Below are 10,937 nucleotides of genomic sequence, written 5' to 3'. Positions count from 1 at the left end.
TTTATTTCGTTTTATTTTTAAGTTTTATTTTATTCCATTTTATTGAACATGGAATTATTCATAACATCTGCATCAATATCTGCATACTGCATTCTGCATTTTGCATATATATATATATATATATATATATATATATATATATATAAACACGCACGCGACGCGTAAGCGTCGCTGACGCGTCCGCGTCACAAGTGCGTTGGGAAGAAAAGAAAAGTGAACAGAGAGTCACGCGAGAGCGTGGCTGGAGGCGTGCCTTAGGCACAAATATGCCCACGTGACCGCATCACCGACGCGGCCGCGTCATTTGAAAAATAGCTTCCCCACGTGTTTGCGTCACCCACGCGAACGCGTGGTTCTGTAAAATCGACGTAAAGGGGTCTATGGCAGTAAGTTAGGCTGGAATGGGGCTGGACTCGTGCTAGAAGCCCAAGCCCTCCCACGCGAACGCGTGCCTGACGCGTTCACTTTGCTTTTCAAAAATGGCCATTCACGCGACCGTGTCACCCTACAATTTGGCAAAATGAGTTTCAAACAGAGAGTTGTGCGAACGCGAGGCTGCACTCGCGCCAATCGCACAAATCAGTCCACGCGATCGCATGACCCACGCGTCCGCGTCACCTGATAATTATTGCACACCACGCGACTGCGTCACTCACGCGTCTGCGTCGCCTGCGTCGCACAACTTATCCAGATCAGCGCCAATTATCTTATCTTTTCTTTTCTAATCCTAATTTCTTCTATCTTTTCTTCTTCTTCCTTTTCTTACTTTCTTCTACTTCATCTCTTTAACTTCTCATCCCTCTTCACTTCCATTCTATTTCATCTAATTTATTTTCATACTTTCATTCGTTGCATTATTTTCATTGGTGTTAGAAATTTATTTGGGTCATTATTTTCTATATTTTTGTGACAATTATATATTACTTTTTAAAGGATTGTTTGCATGTTCAATTTAATACTTTCAATAGCTTATGCTTGCTATGTGTTTGTGAAAAAGCCCGTATGGCATCGTGCACTATTTTTTGATTTCTTTCTATTTACTACTCTAAATGCTTGCTTTTCACAAAACCCTTTTTATATTTTATTACTTAAATATAATTGTTATTACAAACATGTTGTTAGTTTGAAAGACTTGGTAATCTAACTTGGACATTGAATGCTTGATCTATGCTATTCATGCCTTTGCCAGCATGCCAATAAACATCTTACATTTAATTGTCATTACATGCACTTGCTATATTTCCATTGATGAACTTTTCACATGTAGTCATGACCATGTGTTAACGTCATTCTTCTTTATTGTGCATTGATTACCACCTTTCCCGCTCTCTTTCTTGCTCTAACCCTTAGCTTTAAAAGTTACTTTCTTTTTTCCTTTTTCGGATGGCCACCAAGAAAGGTAAAGAGAAAGCTACTCCCAAACCACCAGCAAGAAAAGAAAAAAAAAGGAGCACCAGCTGAGGAACCACAACCCCCATCCACTTGCACATCTTAGCATGCACCGAGGACGGTGCAATCTTTAAGTATGGGGAGGTCGATACCGACTTCCAGGGGTTAGTTACCTTCTTTCCAACACCAATACTCTATTTTCTTTGTTTGTTCATTGTTGCATTTGCATATTTGATTGCATATTTGTTTGATTTTACGCATTTAGTTACTACTTAGTTGAAGTAATATTTTCTTTTTCAAGAAATTTTTATAGTATTTCACTAATTTAAATTGAAAAAATTTTTTGTGTTAAACTTGTTTGGAAGTTGTATTTGGAACATGGTTTTTGAGCCAAAGAACACACAACCTGTGAGATTTTGAGCTTATTTATATGGTTACATTATTTAACCATAAATTTTTATTCTTGTGTATTTTCTTCTCTATAATTGCAATCTTTGCTTTGTTCCATTCTATATGTCCATTATTTAGTGTATTTACATGCTTGCATATATGATTGAGGCTATTACTTGTTTTTCCTCACTTATCCCAAATAAGCCTACCCTTTTATGTCACCCTTGTTAGCCACTTTGAGCTTTTTAATCCCCTTCTGTTTTATAACCACATCACTAGCCTTAAGCAGAAAAACAAATTAAAAATCCCAAGTTGAATCATTGGTTAGCTTAAGATAGATATTGTCTATAATTTAAGTATGGGGAATTTTATAGGAACATGGGATGATAAAAAAAAGAGGGAATTAAATTGAATAAGTTATTTAAAAATTTGGGAAGCATGCTCATGTGAAATCAAAATAATTAAATTACCATGTGAATTAAAAAAATTTCAAGTGATTAAATAAGGGGATACAAAAAAAAATAGAATTACCCCAAATGCAAAATAAAAAGAATCAATGCACATGGGACAAAATTCAAAAAATAAGTTTGATACATGAGCATGTGATACAAAAATGGGAAAAATTTGGGTAGCTAGGTAAAGCATTTTAAATTATATAAAGTATGTATATGTTAGGTGAGATCTTAGACTAATCAAGGATTCACTTTGTTAGCTCACTTAGCCTTATATATATATATATATATATATATATATATATATATATATATATATATATATATATATATATATATATTACCTTTACCTCAGCCCCATTACAACCCTGAAAAGACCTCATGATGTTTGCATTGGTATACTAAATATTTGTTATTTGGTTAGATGAAGAACAAAGTTTAGAAAGCATGATTAGAGAAGAGTAGAGTGAATTACCCTATACACTTGAGAGACTAGAGTGATATACACTACCAGTGAGGGTTCAATGCTTGATTCTATGTTCCCTGCTTTCATGAGCTATCTTCTTACAAGTTTACCTGTCTTTTATTGTATAATTTGAATTAGTGAAATCTGATTTATGTCTATTCTTGGAGAATTTGATTTTCTTTTAACCAAGTAGGTAGAAACATTTTACGTGTAGTTGCATTCACATAGATAGGTTGCATTGCATACTCTCTATCATTCCTCTTCACTTCTTTATATAGCTTCTCTTGAGCTTAGCATGAGGACATGCTAATGTTTAAGTGTGGGGAGGTTGATAAACCACTATTTTATGGTTTATCTTGTACTCAATTGAGTGGATTTTATCAATCTTTCATACACTTATTCATATGATTTGCATGAGTTTACGTTTTCCTTCCTGATTTTGTGCTTTGAATGAAAACATGCTTCTTTGATCTTAAGTTAGCTAATTTTAATCCTCTCTTATTACCATTCGATGCCTTGATATGTGTGTTAAGTGTTTTCAGAGATTACAGGGCAGGAATAGCTTGGAGGATGGAAAGAAAGCATACAAAAGTGGAAGGAATACAAGAAGTTGAAGGAACTGCAAAGCTGTCAGCCTGACCCTCTCGCACTCAAACAGTCATAACTTGAGCTACAGAGGTCCAAACGATGCGGTTCCAGTTACGTTGGAAAGATAACGTCCGGGGCTTCGATTTGATATATAATATTCTATAGTTTCCGTGACACTAGGTGATGCGAACGCGTGCTCCACGCGGACGCATCGCAGTGACAAAAATCAGCATGGCAGATTTCTTCTCCAGCAATTTCTGGGCTATTTTCGACCCAGTTTGCGGCCCAGAAAACACAGATTAGAGGCTATAAAGTGGGGGAATCCATTAATTTATGAGGGAAAGCTCATAATTCTCTTTTCATAATTTAGATGTAGTTTTTAGAGAGAGAGGTTCTCTCCTCTCTCTTAGGATTAGGATTAGAATTTATATTAGGATTTAGGATTTCAACTTCTTCTCAGGTTCAATATTCCTTTTATATTTTTATTTATTCTAATGCTTTTATTTGTATCTGACTCATGTTACCAATTTGGCTTATGAATTCTTCGTATTTAGATTTGAATGTTTTATTTAATATAAATTGAGGTATTTCAGATTTGACTTTGCTTTGCTTTATTTATATGAATGCTTTCGATTTATCCAAATTATTTTTATTCGAGTAGATTCTCTTTCCTTTTGGCTCTGGTTAAGTAATTGGTGACGCTTGAGTTATCAAATAAAGCAGTGGTTGAAATTGGCAGATTTCTAATTGATCTAGATCGCTCTAAAGCTAGTCTTCCCACAGGGATTGACTAGGACTTGAGGATTAAGCTAATTAGTCCACTTGATTTACCTTCATAATTAGAGGTTAACAAAGTGGGAGAAAAATCCAATTCTCATCACAATCGATAAGGATAACTAAGATAGGACTTCCAGTTCTTATACCTTGCCAAGAGTTTTATTATTTATTTAAATTAATTCCTTACAATTTACTTTCTTGCCATTTACTATTCTTGCTTTTTATCTTATACATTAAAAACCCAAAATTCTACCTTTTTCATAGCTAATAATAAGTCATACCTCCCTGCAATTCCTTGAGAAGACGACCCGAGATTTAAATACTCGGTTATCAATTTTATTGGGTTTGCTTAAGTGACAAACAAAACTTTTGTAAAGAAGGAATTCTTGTCAGTCTAGAAGCTATACTTACAACGGGAATTTATTTTTAGAAAATTCTAGATCGAGCGAGAGTTTCGCTCTTTCACCCCCTCCACTATTATTTTCATTAATTTTCTTCTACACCTACCATCACTACCATCTACTTTCTTCTTCCCTTCACTCCTTTTTTCATTGCTCGAGGACGAGCAAAATTCTTAAGTTTGTTGTGGCCGCGCCACTTTCCTTTCTCCTTCATTATTATTGATGGCACCCAAGACAGGAGAGCCTTCCTCTAGGAAGAGAAAAGAGAAGGCCCCAGTGACCAGTCCATATGACTCGCCCTAGTTTAGCTCCAAGGTCCACGAGGCCCATTTTGATGAGATCACTGGCCGGAAGAAGGTTATTCTGGAGGTCCAGTATGATCTCAAGCTAGACGAGTATCTGGAGATTCAAGCTGAGGTCCGGAGGAGGGGCTGGGACATACTGTGCAACCCAGTTATCAAGGTGGGCCAATTGATAGTCCAAAAGGTTTATGCCAAAACTTGGGTCACATACAACCAAGAACTAAGAACTGGAGCACGGTGGTTAGAGTGTGGATCCTTGCCTTTGGTCCCTAGAGTGTGAGAGAGACACTCTGCCTACCACATAATAGAGATGATGATGACTCTTATACTAAGAGGGTCAACAGAGACCGAAGACCAGAGCAGATACTTGTAGATATATGCCTTCTGGGAGCCCAGTGGAGGCTCAACTCTGAGGGCCAGCTTTACCAGTTGGGGCGGCATAATTTACAGCCGATTGCTAGAGGGTGGTTGGAGTTTATTCAGCACTCCATTACACTGATGAGTAACCATTCTGAGGTTACCATAGACCGACCAGTAATGATCCACTGTATCATTGATGAGCGGATATTTTATACCCTTTTTGGCATTATTTTTATATAGTTTTTAGTATGTTTTAGTTGCTTTTTATTATATTTTTATTAGTTTTTATGAAAAAATCACATTTCTAGATTTTACTATGAGTTTGTGTATTTTTCTATAATTTCAGGTATTTTCTGGCTAAAATTGAGGGACCTGAGCAAAAGTCTAATTCAGAGGCTGAGAAAGGACTGCAGATGTTGTTGGATTCTGACCCTCCTGCACTCGAAGTGGATTTTATGGAGCTACAGAAACCCAATTGGCACGCTCTCAATTGCGTTGGAAAGTAGACATCTTGGGCTTTTCAGAAATATATAATAGTCTATACTTTTCTCGAGATTTGATGGCCCAAACTGGTGTCCAAACGCCAGCCAGAGACCCTTTTCTGGCGTAAAACGCCAGAACTAGCACCAGAACTAGAGTTAAACGCCCAAACTGGCATCCAAGCTGGCGTTTAACTCTAAAAATGGCCTACGCACGTGTAAAGCTCAATTCTCAGCCCAAGCACACACCAAGTGGGCCCTGAAAGTGGATTTCTGCATTATCTGCACTTAATTACTTATTTTTTGTAATCTCTAGTAACTAGTTTAGTATAAATAGCACGTTTTACTATTGTATTGAGATCTTTGATCATACTTTTGGATCTGATCTTTTCACGTTTGGGAGGCTAGCCACACGGCCATGCCTAGACCTTTTTCTCTTATGTATTTTCTACATGGAGTTTCTACACCTCATAGATTAAGGTGCGGAGCTCTGCTGTTCTTCATGAATTAATGCAAGTACTATTGTTTCTCTTTCAATTCATGCTTACTTCTTCTCCAAGATATACTCTCGTACTTAATTCAGTTAATTCAGAATGGAGGGGTGACCCGTGACAATCACCCACTATCTTCGTTACTCGCTTAGCCAAGATCCGCGTGCCTGACAACCACAAGCGGTCTACATGATGTTCAACGTAGTTATTGGACGACCTAGTGTACTTACTGGTTAGTTGTGCGGAGTTGTGAAATTTGTGATCACAATTTCGTGCACCAAGTTTTTGTTATATGTATTTACTTATTGTTGTATGTATTTGTTATGCTAAAGCTTGGTTGGCCATTTGGCCATGTCTAATTCTTTTGGACCGAAGCTTTAGAATAACATTGCATGCGCCTTTGGATTCTCATTTATAATTCTGTGCTAAAGCTTGGCTGGCTATTAAGCCATGTCTAATCTTTTAGACTGGAGCTTTAGATTAACATTGCATGAATCCTGGAATTCTTATTAAAAATTTTTAATTTTTTTATTTTCTATTTCCAAAATATTTTCGAAAAACATACAAAAAAATTTAATAAAATAAAAAAAACCAAAAATTTTGTGTTTCTTGTTTAAGTCTTGTGTCAAATTTTAAGTTTGGTGTTAATTGCATGTTTTTAATTTTTCTTAAATTTTCGAATTTCATGCATTGTGTTCTTCATGATCTTCAAGTTGTTCTTGATGATTCTCTTTGTTTGATCTTTATATTTTCTTATTTTGTGTCTTTTCTTGTTTTTCTTGTGCGGAATTCATGGTGCCTAAACATTAAAAATTTTTAAGTTTGGTGTCTTGCATGTCTTTCTTTTCTTAAAAATTTTCAAAAGTATGTTCTTGATGTTCATCTTGATCTTCAAAGTGTTCTTGGTGTTCATCTTGACATTCAAAGTGTTTTTGCATATTTTTCTTGTTTTGATTCATAATTTTTATGTCATTTGTCATTTTTTTGTTTTTCTCTTTCTTCATTAACTCAAAAATAAAAAAAATATCTTTTCCTTATTTTACTCATAAATTTCGAAATTTTGGGTTGACTTAGTCAAAGATTTTTAAAACTTAGTTGTTTCTTATTAGTCAAGTCAAAATTTCAATTTAAAAATTCTATCTTTTCAAATCTTTTTCAAAATCAAATCTTTTTCAATTTTCTTTTAATATTTTCGAATTCTTTCTTAAAATTTTTCAAAATCTTTTTCATTTTTCTTTTAATGCTTTCGAAAATCTTTAAACAAATTTTCAAAATCTTTTTCTTAATTTTATTTCATAATTTTTGAAATCTTTGCTAGCATTTAATATTTTGATTCAAAAATTTCACGTTTGTTACTTTCTTGTTAAGAAAGGTCAATCTGTAAATTCTAGAATCATATCTTTTAGTTTCTTGTTAGTCAAGTCATCAACTTTAATTTTAAAATCAAATCTTTTTAATTTCTTTTTCAAAACTTTTTCAAAATAAATTTCAATCATATCTTTTTCAAAATTTAATTTCAAAATCTTTTTCTAACTTGTTATCTTTTCAAAATTTATTTTCAAATCTTTTTCAATTAACTACTTGACTATTTTGTTTGATTTTAAAAGTTTACTATTTCTTATCTTTTTCAAAACCACCTAACTACTTTTTCCCCTCATCATTTTCGAAAATTAACTAACAAATTTTTCAAAAATCTTTTTAATGAATTAATTTATTTAGTTTTTCAATTTGCTTTTATTTCCTTTCTTAAAATTCAAATACTAACCAATAATTAAAATAAAAACAAAAATATTTTATTTTCTTTTAATTAATATTCGAATCCTCTCTCTCTTTCATCTCTTTCTATTTATTTTATTTAATTACTGACACTTCTCTTCTACTCATAATTCGAACCCCTCTCTCTTCTCTCTATGTTCGAATTCTTCTTATTCTCTCTCTACCTCATTCTTCTATTTTTATACTCACATAAAGGAATCTCTATACTGTGACATAGAGGATTTCTCTTCTCTCATTGTTTTCTTCTTTTTCGTATGAGCAAGAACAAGGATAAGGATATTCTTGTTGAAGCTGATCCTGAACCTGAAAGGACTCTGAAGAGAAAGCTAAGAGAAGCTAAAGCACAACACTCTGGAGAGGACTTTACAGAAATTTTCGAAAAAGAAGCAGACATGGCAGCCGAACCCAACAACAATGGTGGAGATGCAAGGAAGATGCTTGGTGACTTTACTGCACCATCTTCTGACTTCTATGGAAGAAGCATCTCAATTCCTGCAATTGGAGCAAATAACTTTAAGCTTAAGCCTCAATTAGTTTCTCTAATACAGCAGAATTGCAAGTTTCATGGACTTCCATTGGAAGATCCTCATTAGTTCTTAGCTGAATTCTTGCAAATTTGTGACACTGTTAAGACCAATGGGGTTAATCCCGAGGTCTATAGACTTATGCTTTTCCCCTTTACTGTAAGAGACAGAGCTAGGATATGGTTGGATTCACAACCTAAAGAAAGCCTGAACTCTTGAGAAAAGTTAGTCAATGCTTTCTTGGCCAAATTCTTTCCACCTCAAAAGATGAGCAAGGTTAGAGTGGAAGTCCAAACCTTCAGATAGAAGGAAGGTGAATCCTTCTATGAAGCTTGGGAAAGATACAAGCAATTGATCAGAAGGTGTCCTTCTGCATGCTTTCAGAATGGAGCATCTTATGTATATTCTATGATGGTTTGTCTGAATTGTCCAAGATGTCATTGGACCACTCTACCGGTGGATTTCTTCATCTGAAGAAAACCCCTGCAGAAGCCCAGGAACTCATTGAGATAGTTGCAAATAACCAGTTCATGTACACTTCTAAAAGAAATCCTTTGAATAATGGGATGACTCATAAGAAAGGAGTTCTTGAGATTGATACTCTGAATGCCATATTGGCTCAAAATAAAATATTGACTTAGCAAGTCAATATGATTTCTCAGGATCTAACTGGAATGCAAGCTGCATTCGGCAGTACTAAAGAAGCCTCCTCTGAAGAAGAAGCTTATGACCCTGAGAATCCTGGAATGGAAGAAGTGAATTACATAGGAGAATCCTATGGAAACACTTACAATCCTTCATGGAGGAATCATCCTAATTTCTCCTGGAAGGATTAGCAGAAGCCTAATCAAGGCTTCAATAATAATAATAGTGGGAGAAATAGGTTTGGCAACAGCAAGCCTTTTCCATTATCTTCTAAGCAACAGACAGAGAATTCTAAGCAGAGTCTCTCTGACTTAGCAACTATAATCTCTGATCTATCTAAGACCACTCTCAATTTCATGACTGAAACAAGGTCCTCCATCAGAATTTTGGAGGGACAAGTGGGTCAGCTGAGTAAAAGAGTTACTGAAATCCCTCCCAGTACTCTCCCAAGCAATACAGAAGAGAATCCAAAGAGAGAGTGCAAGGCCATCAATATTCCCAAAATGGCCGAACCTATAGAGGAGGAGGAGGCAGTAATTTTCACTGAGGAAGACCTCAATGGACGTCTACTGACCACTAAGGAGTCTCCTAATGAGGAACAAAATAAGTCTGAGGCTCATACAGAGACCATAGAGATTCCACTGAACTTACTGTTGGCATTCATGAGCTCTAATGATTATTCTTCCTCTGAAGAGGATGAAGATATTGTTGAAGAGCAAGTTGCTCAGTATCTAGGAACAATCATGAAGCTGAATGCCAAGTTATTTGGTAATGAGACTTGGGAGGATGAACCTCCATTGCTCATCAATGAACTGAATGCTTTGGTTCAACTGAAATTACCTCAGAAGAAACCGGATCCCGAAAAGTTCTTAATACCTTGTACCATAGGCACCATGACCTTTGAGAAGGCTCTGTGTGACCTGGGATCAGGTATAAACATCATGCCACTCTCTGTAATGGAGAAACTAGGGATCTTTGAGGTATAAGCTGCAAGAATCTCACTAGAGATGGCAGGCGAATCAATAAAACAGGCTTATGGACTTGTAAAGGATGTCTTAGTGAAGGTTGAAGGCCTGTACATCCCTGCTGATTTGATAATCCTAGACACTGCGAAGGAAGAGGATGAATCCATTTTCCTTGGAAGACCCTTCCTAGCCATAGCAAGAGCTGTGATTGATGTGGAAAAAGGAGAGTTAGTCCTTCAATTGAATGAGGACTACCTTATGTTTAAGGCTCAAGGATCTTCTTCTATAACCATGGAGAGGAAGCATGAAAAGCTTCTCTCAAAACAGAGTCAAATAGAGCCCCCACACTCAACTTCTAAGTTTGGTGTTGGGAGGCCACCATTAAGCTCTGAGTCTCTGTGAAGCTCTCTAAGAGCTCACTGTCAAGCTATTGACATTAAAGAAGCGCTTATTGGGAGGCAACCCAATGTTATTTAATTATATTTATTTTTATAAACATTTGTTTTCCATTGTTATGTTATGTTTTCTTTAGGTAGATGATCATGTGGAGTCACGAAAACAACTGTAGAATTAAAGCAGAATTAAAAAAACATCAAAAATAGCACACCCTGGAGGACAGGCTTACTGGCGTTTAAACGCGAGTAAGGATAGCAGAATGGGCGATTAACGCCCAGTCTGGCAGCATTCTGGGTGTTAAACGCCAGAATTGGCAGACAAACTGGCGTTTAACACCAGAAAAGGGTGTCTGGTGTCTGGTTGGCGTTAAACGCCAGAAAAGGGCATCAGCCTGGCGTTTAACGCCAGAAAAGGTAGCAGAGTTGGCGTTAAACACCAGAAATGGCATACACAGGGCATTTAAACGCCAAAAGGTGCAGGGACCAGAATTCTTTGACACCTCAGGATCTGTGGACCCCACAGGATCCCCACCTACC

The 10,937-nt window shown here is 36.1% G+C and overlaps 1 non-coding gene across 1 annotated transcript; it reads right to left on the bottom strand.

Annotated features, from left to right (window-relative positions):
- Nucleotides 1-8,668: 8,668 nt before the first annotated feature.
- Nucleotides 8,669-8,776, bottom strand: LOC148548533 (small nucleolar RNA R71). Its single transcript, XR_015897303.1, has one exon. It is a non-coding gene; the product is annotated as a small nucleolar RNA R71 (small nucleolar RNA).
- Between the last annotated feature and the right edge of the window lie 2,161 nt (nt 8,777-10,937).

Source organism: Arachis ipaensis, chromosome B8, assembly GCF_059453495.1.
Source record: "Arachis ipaensis isolate K30076 ecotype BB chromosome B8, ASM5945349v1, whole genome shotgun sequence".
Taxonomy (NCBI): Eukaryota; Viridiplantae; Streptophyta; class Magnoliopsida; order Fabales; family Fabaceae; genus Arachis; species Arachis ipaensis.
This window is presented reverse-complemented; position numbering and strand designations above follow the sequence as displayed.